The sequence below is a fragment of the Halyomorpha halys genome, unplaced genomic scaffold, assembly GCF_000696795.3.
Source record: "Halyomorpha halys isolate HHAL.00 unplaced genomic scaffold, Hhal_1.1 Scaffold401.1, whole genome shotgun sequence".
In the NCBI taxonomy this organism is placed as follows: Eukaryota; Metazoa; Arthropoda; class Insecta; order Hemiptera; family Pentatomidae; genus Halyomorpha; species Halyomorpha halys.
Genome location: NW_027108484.1, coordinates 345,757 through 353,435, shown reverse-complemented (window position 1 = coordinate 353,435; position 7,679 = coordinate 345,757). Strand labels below are relative to the sequence as shown.

Here is a 7,679-nt window from a genome sequence, read left to right as displayed (position 1 = left end):
GTACGTCCATTTTTATTTTGGAAATGTATTTCTTGCATTGAATTTGAAAAAAATACTTTGATTGGAAAATAATATTGTATTCTACCATTGTTATTCCAATAACAAATCATATATTGGGAAAAAAAATATATTCCTAGAAAAAAAAGATGTTTCCGCCCGGGATCGAACCGGGGACCTTGTGCGTGTGAAGCACACGTGATAACCACTACACTACGGAAACTGTTGTAAACTAGTGCAATTAAGCTCCTATTTAAACATTAAAAAAATTAAAGCTTTTCATGGTTATTTAGATTCTTTACTCTATATAATTAGAAAATATTTGAACACATATTCTGAAAAATAATCTATAAAATCCTTAACGTAAATGAAATAAAAACTGATTTCTCTTCATATACTCCTTACTAATTTGAATGAAAGATTACTTAACAATGCTAAATTTAAAAAAAAAGAAAGGTCGTAAATTTTTATTTGAATTATTCTGTTGTATGAATAATGAAATAAGTATTTAAAGGATTCTGAAACTCCTCACAAAGGGTGCCTATGATTAAAAGTTACTAAATTTAGCTATGAGTGTTTTAATCAATAAATATAACTGTTTTAAGAATGCTGCAGTGTCAACAAAAAGATATAACGGACAATTAAATAATAATACACTCATTTCTTTTTTATTGCATATATCAGTTACATCTTAAATTGATGTGAGGAGAAAAAAATTCTTACTGGAAAAATGGAAAAACAGAATGTGGGAGTTTACTTAGGGGAGGCAGGTACGTATATCATTCGACTTTCCACTGTGTTTTCCTCAGAGAAACTTTATTTATGTGGCGTGGAAAAACATAATTAGAATTTCTTTAGGCTTATTTTTTCTCTCATTATATATCACTTCTTTGATTAACAACGGTTATATAATATTATTGTTATTCAAATATTGAAATTGTAATAGTAAACAGTTCAAATATTTTTATGAGAGGATAGAATATTATCGTATCATAGGGGAGATATGTGTAGCTTGGGTCACAACGCTCTTAAAGCTTCTTTAAAGATGACAATTTTACTTTTATTTAATTAATTTTATTTTTATGTCTAAATAAACCAAATTTTAAAAACATAAACCAAAAATAACATACCAAGATAATCTACTTACCAAATATAAGAAGTTTGCTCTTGAGAAATCCAATCTACCTGACATAAGTAGCTCTCACTACCTAAGTTAAGTGACAACATTCAGTAGTGTGTTTGTCGGAAAAGTAATTTTTATTCACTGAATTTGATAATTTTTCTTTAAAAAAGATACGTATATTCATTAAAAATCATTAGATGTTATTTGATTTGTAAACTATTTAGAGTATAATGAACGCAAGTTCTAAATAATATACCTTAGAACTTTGCCAAAAATGTAATCCAAAAAGGATATGTCATATCTTTGTACCTTGGGTCACATACATATTGCCTTGGGCCGGACGAACAGGATTATGTTAATGTTTTTCAGGATTTGAAATACATTAATTCGAAATGGAAGGACTTTAAAGATAATGTTCATTTCAGCAGAGAGGCTGTCATATTTATTATGCATTCTGACTTATCATTAAACACAGCTTTTTATTTATTTCGTATTATTTGTTAATCAACCATAATTTTAAGTTCCATTTATATAAATGTTGCCTAAAGTAAAGTAATAGTCCAAGATACAAGGCATAGTCCATGGTACAATAGAGGATTATAGAGGAGCCCTAGATACAATTACATTAATTTTTTTTAGTAATAATCTAAAGAATATTTTAATAATAACTGAAGTATCTTCCAATCATGACTAATAACGCTGTATTTTGGATTTGTAAAAATTGTAGTTATTTCATAAGTTATGATGAATTGAAAACAGCTGACCAATTGTACATTGGTTTCCACTATATAATCAGGTTTGGCGAGTCATATATGTATTGTTCATGCAAAGTATTGGGACGATTGACAAATGGAAAGTATCGTTTGAAAAAGATTTTTACTTACGCCTAAAACTGTTGCAGATACTATCAATGTTTGTCGATGGGCAGGTCATAAAAAAAAGCTTGCGTGCTTGTATACGTATGTGTCCGATAATTATAACGGCTGGTTCATATCCGTGGAAGCTTTCATGTATTTACTTGCTGGATTATTATAAGTAAAATTAGAAAATGTTTATTATAGGAGATGGGTCAAGAAATTATAGTCAAATATTATTTATAGTAGGGTTTAAAAAATAACTGGGTTAACTACTGTCTTACAATTTTGTTTAATAATGTTTGTACAACTATTGTTTTCTGCTATCTGTTTTCCAGGTTTTGTTATTGAAACGAAATGAAGTAAATAAATAATTATGTTTGATATTTCTATTGGAGGAACTATCCTTATTACTTGTTTATGAAGAATTTCAGTCTCAAAAATAAATCAGCTTAATCATATACTCAACTTACTATTCACTAAATGACAATGGAGATACTGGATCTATGATCTCTCAGTGTAGATTGGTGTAAAATTTTTTATGAAAAATCAAAAAAAAAATCATCAATCCTTTTAATTCTATAATATGAAAATAAATGCATTGAAGATAAATTTTCCATTTAGAGACACAACTATCATAGAATAACAATAATAATTAACAACATTTAGTCTTCTTGTTCTTCATATGTAAAACCAGAAATTATTTTTGCAATAAGAAAAATTTTGAATTAATTTTTTATTGTATTAGTAAATAAAAAATAATAACATTTCTGTAGTGTACACTCAACTGCTCAATTATTTTAAAAAAAACGAGTAAAAAGTATAATATGAGATATCTTCGTTAGTAATGATCCAATTTCGGCAATTTATTTTTTGTAAAGAATTTACTTACTTTTCAAATAGCTATTACATAATCATCATACATTTAATACTTTTTGGACTATACGCAAATAAAGTTTTTCGTTATTTATTCATTTCATTTATTTCCTTCTTTTTCTGGAAGATTTGTCCAAAATATGAAAAGTTAAAAAGGAAATTTAAAGAGTAAATTTTAGACCTTATACACTGAAATATTTAAAGCCGTTTGGTTGTTCCATGGTTAATTACAAAAATAATAAACAAAAAAAATGACTAAAAATGCTCATAAACTAATTTAATTTTACTTAAAAAGAGATGAGGTAATTATACAATGCTGTAATAAGTTTTACATATTGTAAGATACTGTTTATGATATATAAACTGAACTTAATTTTCTTTTGCCTCATATATGAAAGTAGAAATAATTTTTACATTGAGGAAATTATTTTTCATTGACTCTTTAACCAATGACGGTTGTGCGTACATCAGGTTTAATCGATGATGTTTAAGATTATAAAAAACCAAATCATAGTCAACGTTGTTGTTAACTACTTATCTTAAGACCTAGGAAATATAAGTTAAATAAAAGGTACTGTTTTTTGTTGACAAAAAACGTGTACTTAAACCTGAAGGAGTTTAGAACAAATAAAATTAGGATTTTATCTCATACTATAGTCTTCTAAAAAGAAAAGGAAAAGTGATTTTTCATGTATACAGTCTACCAGATAATTTGCATACCACTAAAAACAGCAGTACAATATAATAGACCGTATTTTTCAAAAAAATAAACGTAGAAGATACATAAAGTGTTTGTTAACATAGTATCATCACTTATCAGTTCACTATCTCAAGTCATCTAATTTCTTTGTTTTTTTCTGTTTTGTTATTGTGATTCTTGGTATTAAAAAAATGTTTATTTAATATTTTATAGCTTTTTTAAAATTTAACCTAGGCCATGAAATATACAATGCAGTGGAGTTCAGGCATAATCAGATATTACTGCCTTACGTCTCAACAAATAATAAAAAAAATTTTTTTTTGTTCTAGAATATTTCCTTCTAATTATTTTTAAAATAACGAAAATCTTGGTTTGAAGGCTTCTGGCAAGAGATGACAAAAATAAACACGTTCCAAATGCATCATAGGTTAATATAGTATCCTCACCATTTCTACTATCTCCAATAATTATATTCTTTTAATGTATATATTTTATAACAGAATATTAAAACGTATTAGTGTTTATGAAGGTAGGAAGGTAAATAATTAACCTATAATTCAAGGTTTAAGAATATGTTTGATTACTTTTTGAATAATAATTTGACTTGTTCCAAAATAAAAAATAATTCACATTTTTAAGTGAAAGTAATTAATAGAATTTTATAAAATAGTATTGGAACATTTTCATACTAATCCCCAAAGTCCCTCCCAAATTTGAGCACATTTGGTATAGTCATTTTCCAAATATAGGGGTGCTGAGTAAAATATGTAATACGCTTAAACGTAACCGAAAATAGGACAAGAATCTGATAAAATAGATACAGGATCAAGTAGATACTAACCCCCATAATCGATGAAAATTTAATCAAAATTGGATTAATGCTTGGATCGATTATGCCCCACCTCCATGTCCGAATATAACTACACAGAAATAGTCAGAGAGACAGTGAGAGATGGAATTAAATTTTGTCTGACACTCAGATCCGTACAGAGGCACGTGACGTATGTAAATTGTATAGGGGTGGAGTTTGACCTTCCTAGAAAGAGGTTAATAGAAAAGTGAAAGAAATAAGTTGAGTAATTTTGAATTTATATAAAATAATCATTGTTACATAATGGTTTTGCTCAGAGGGAGGCCCATAAATCGTATAAAGAGGGATGGCACAAAAAAAAAAAAAAAAAAAAAATGTAAGGTATTATATTTTTATTTAACTTCGTAATGTATTGTAGTTGAAAGTAATAATGACAAGAAAAACCTTAGGAAAATTGTATGGTGTCAAGTGGATTAGAGCCTGGTTTTATTCATCCTGTACACCTCCCCCAAACTCAACAGTCCAGATTGAAACTTGCATTGTGGGTTAAATTGTTGGCTATCAATAAGTCGTCCATCAGTCATCTTCCAGTAGAATAACAAGAAATGAGGCTTCCTCTATAGATTGGGCGTCCCTTTTAAATTTCATTAGAAAGTCAAAAAGGTTCGATATAGAGGAATACGATACATAAAAGAGACATTCTATTTGTTTTGTCTTAGGTATGGCAAAAACGACCAATAAGCTGCTATGTACTAGTAACAGATTTACTTGGGATGCCAGGATAATCGCTGAAGGCATTTATCCAAAAATAAGTTAATTGATTGATTATAAATTGAGTCCTAAAAACTATTATTATAATTGGATTCCTTTCCAAAGGCTGTTTGTGTGTTTACCAGTTTACCAATTAAATTACTTTATATTTATAAAATGTTGTTACCATTAATTATATATTATAATAAAGGGTGGTATATTAGGTTATTTAATAGTATATAAACTACATAAAGAAACTGAGTATTTATTTACAATTTGTTGCTATGATTAATATGCTTCAAATGATTCAGATAAAGGTTGCCATAAAATATAGATTATTACATGATTACTTATTGGTTAATTTTATACTTTAGCTGCTGATGCTGTGGGATGTAGTGCCGTATGTGTCGTTCATAAGGGATGCGGCCCTTCTCACGACTTCGTCTGGTCGAAGTCCATCTTCTAAGTCTGCCTTCTGACTGTGGTCCTCACTCGTCTAAGCCTTCCTGTTGAGTGTGTCTGGCTCTTCTAAATTTCCTCTGTATTTTTCTCCCAATTCCCTTTTGGGGCGTTACCTTATTTTTAAATCTTCTCTCTGATTGGGCGTCCCCCTCCTCAGGGCCGAGAATGTGTAAAAAAGTTTGACATGTCCAGGAAGGGCCTGCAGCTGCTTAATTTGATTCTGATCCCTCGTCAAACCTGTCATTTTTGTTGGAACACTTAAAGGTTAGCCAATCTAATTTTCTCAGGGGCCTCTGGTAATGTGACAAACTTAATACAGATGTTTTCATATCCGGGGACGCTAAAAGCTTCGCAGAAGGATACCCTGACCATGTATAGGGGGAGATGACGAAACACCTTAATAATACCCAGGATTGTCAAAAGACCGATACATAGCAAAGCCCACTTGCAGGACTTGTTCCCCCCATCATTACCAGTCCTAGTACCTGTACCATCTCCCTAGCTTTTAATACCAGTAACGCTAGAGAAGCGTTAGGATCTTCCTGTCCTGCATTTTGTCCATAAGTCGGAGGAAAACGTAGGTTAGGAATTCCCTAGGGTGAATGTAAATAGGAATTATTGTATTTAAGATGTTAGTTTACTTTAAATTTAATTTCGTTTCATTTTTTATTTATTTGAATAAAGTTAAATATAACTTATATAGTTGTAAATATGGTATGAATGTGCCATATTGCCATGAATTACATGAAAAAAATAAATAATAAAAAATATTTCTAATTAAGAAACTATTTCTTAATTGTTATGGATTTTTATGTAAGAAGATGGTCAGGGTTGCGGTCAAAAGTGAAACAAAAATAGTTTACAACTATTTATTTTCCAACGTTTTGCCCCACTTTGCAGGGCTTCATCAGGGCTGTCCAAATGAATAAGTTGAACAGACATTTGGACAGCCCTGATGAAGCTCTGCAAAGTGGGGCGAAACGTTGGAAAATAAATAGTTGTAAACTATTTTTGTTTCCAACAAGTATGCTATTGGAGTATGTATGTATTATTAAGTATGTATTGCAATAACAATTTAACAATAAGCCATGTTTTCCAACGATGCCCATATTTTACACCACACCTCAATAGCTTGGGACTAAGCCAAGATATCTCAAAAACCATTGGAGACGATGATAAGGCAATAGAATTGGTGTTTCAGTTTTTAAAATCACAAAATTTACTGACAAAAACATAACTTGATCGGAAGAAAAAAAAAAATTAAAAATAAATAAAATTTAACGAATATTAGCAAAATTAAATAAAATATAAATGGCGTTGATGACCAATGAAGTTTGGCGCCACTAAACAACCAAACAAACAAACTATTTTTTTTTCACTTTTGACCGCAATCCTGACCATCTTCTTATATATCAATTTTTACGGTCAACTATATATACATATATACGTTATGGATTTTTATTTTTCAATAACTAATAATGTCCTACATCATGACTTTAATATCCCATATATCCCAGACTTTATCAAATCTAAATTCATTACATGTCATGAGAAACTTACTGTCCATCCTAATTCCCTAGCGCAAGCTCTGTCTAACATTAACCATGTCTAAAGGTTCCTTCGGAGAGGATTGAAGGTCGGGACGGCAGTGGTCTAGAAACCTATTGCAAATATTTTTCAAACAGTTCTGGTTGGCAATGGATTCTCCCATTCAAGTCCTGAGCGTCTGCGGCTAGTTTCCTCACTCATCTCCCCCTGGCTTTTAATACCAGCGACACGGTTGAGAGAGAAGCTCTAGGATCTTCCGGAGTCCTGCTTTTTCCTTTTCTGGTGGGATTACGAGCTCTGTTCGGAGTTCTCCAGGCTGAATGTAAATATTGTAAATAAGAATACAATTTATTTCTTACTTTTGTTATCATTTAATTTATACCTCTGTAAATATGGTATGAATATACTTCCTAACCACTATTATCATTACCTGTAAATATACGACAGAATGTAACATGAAAAAAATAAATAATAAATGAATGAAAAAAAAACAAAACAATTGCAATAGAAAAAAAACATTTAAAAAATGTTCCCTTTTTCAACACAATATATCTCAAA

At 30.0% G+C, this 7,679-nt stretch overlaps 1 non-coding gene across 1 annotated transcript; it reads right to left on the bottom strand.

The window, feature by feature from the left end:
- Nucleotides 1-147: 147 nt before the first annotated feature.
- TRNAV-CAC (transfer RNA valine (anticodon CAC)) lies at nucleotides 148-220 on the bottom strand. The gene has a single exon. It is a non-coding gene; the product is annotated as a tRNA-Val (tRNA).
- Nucleotides 221-7,679: the final 7,459 nt, after the last annotated feature.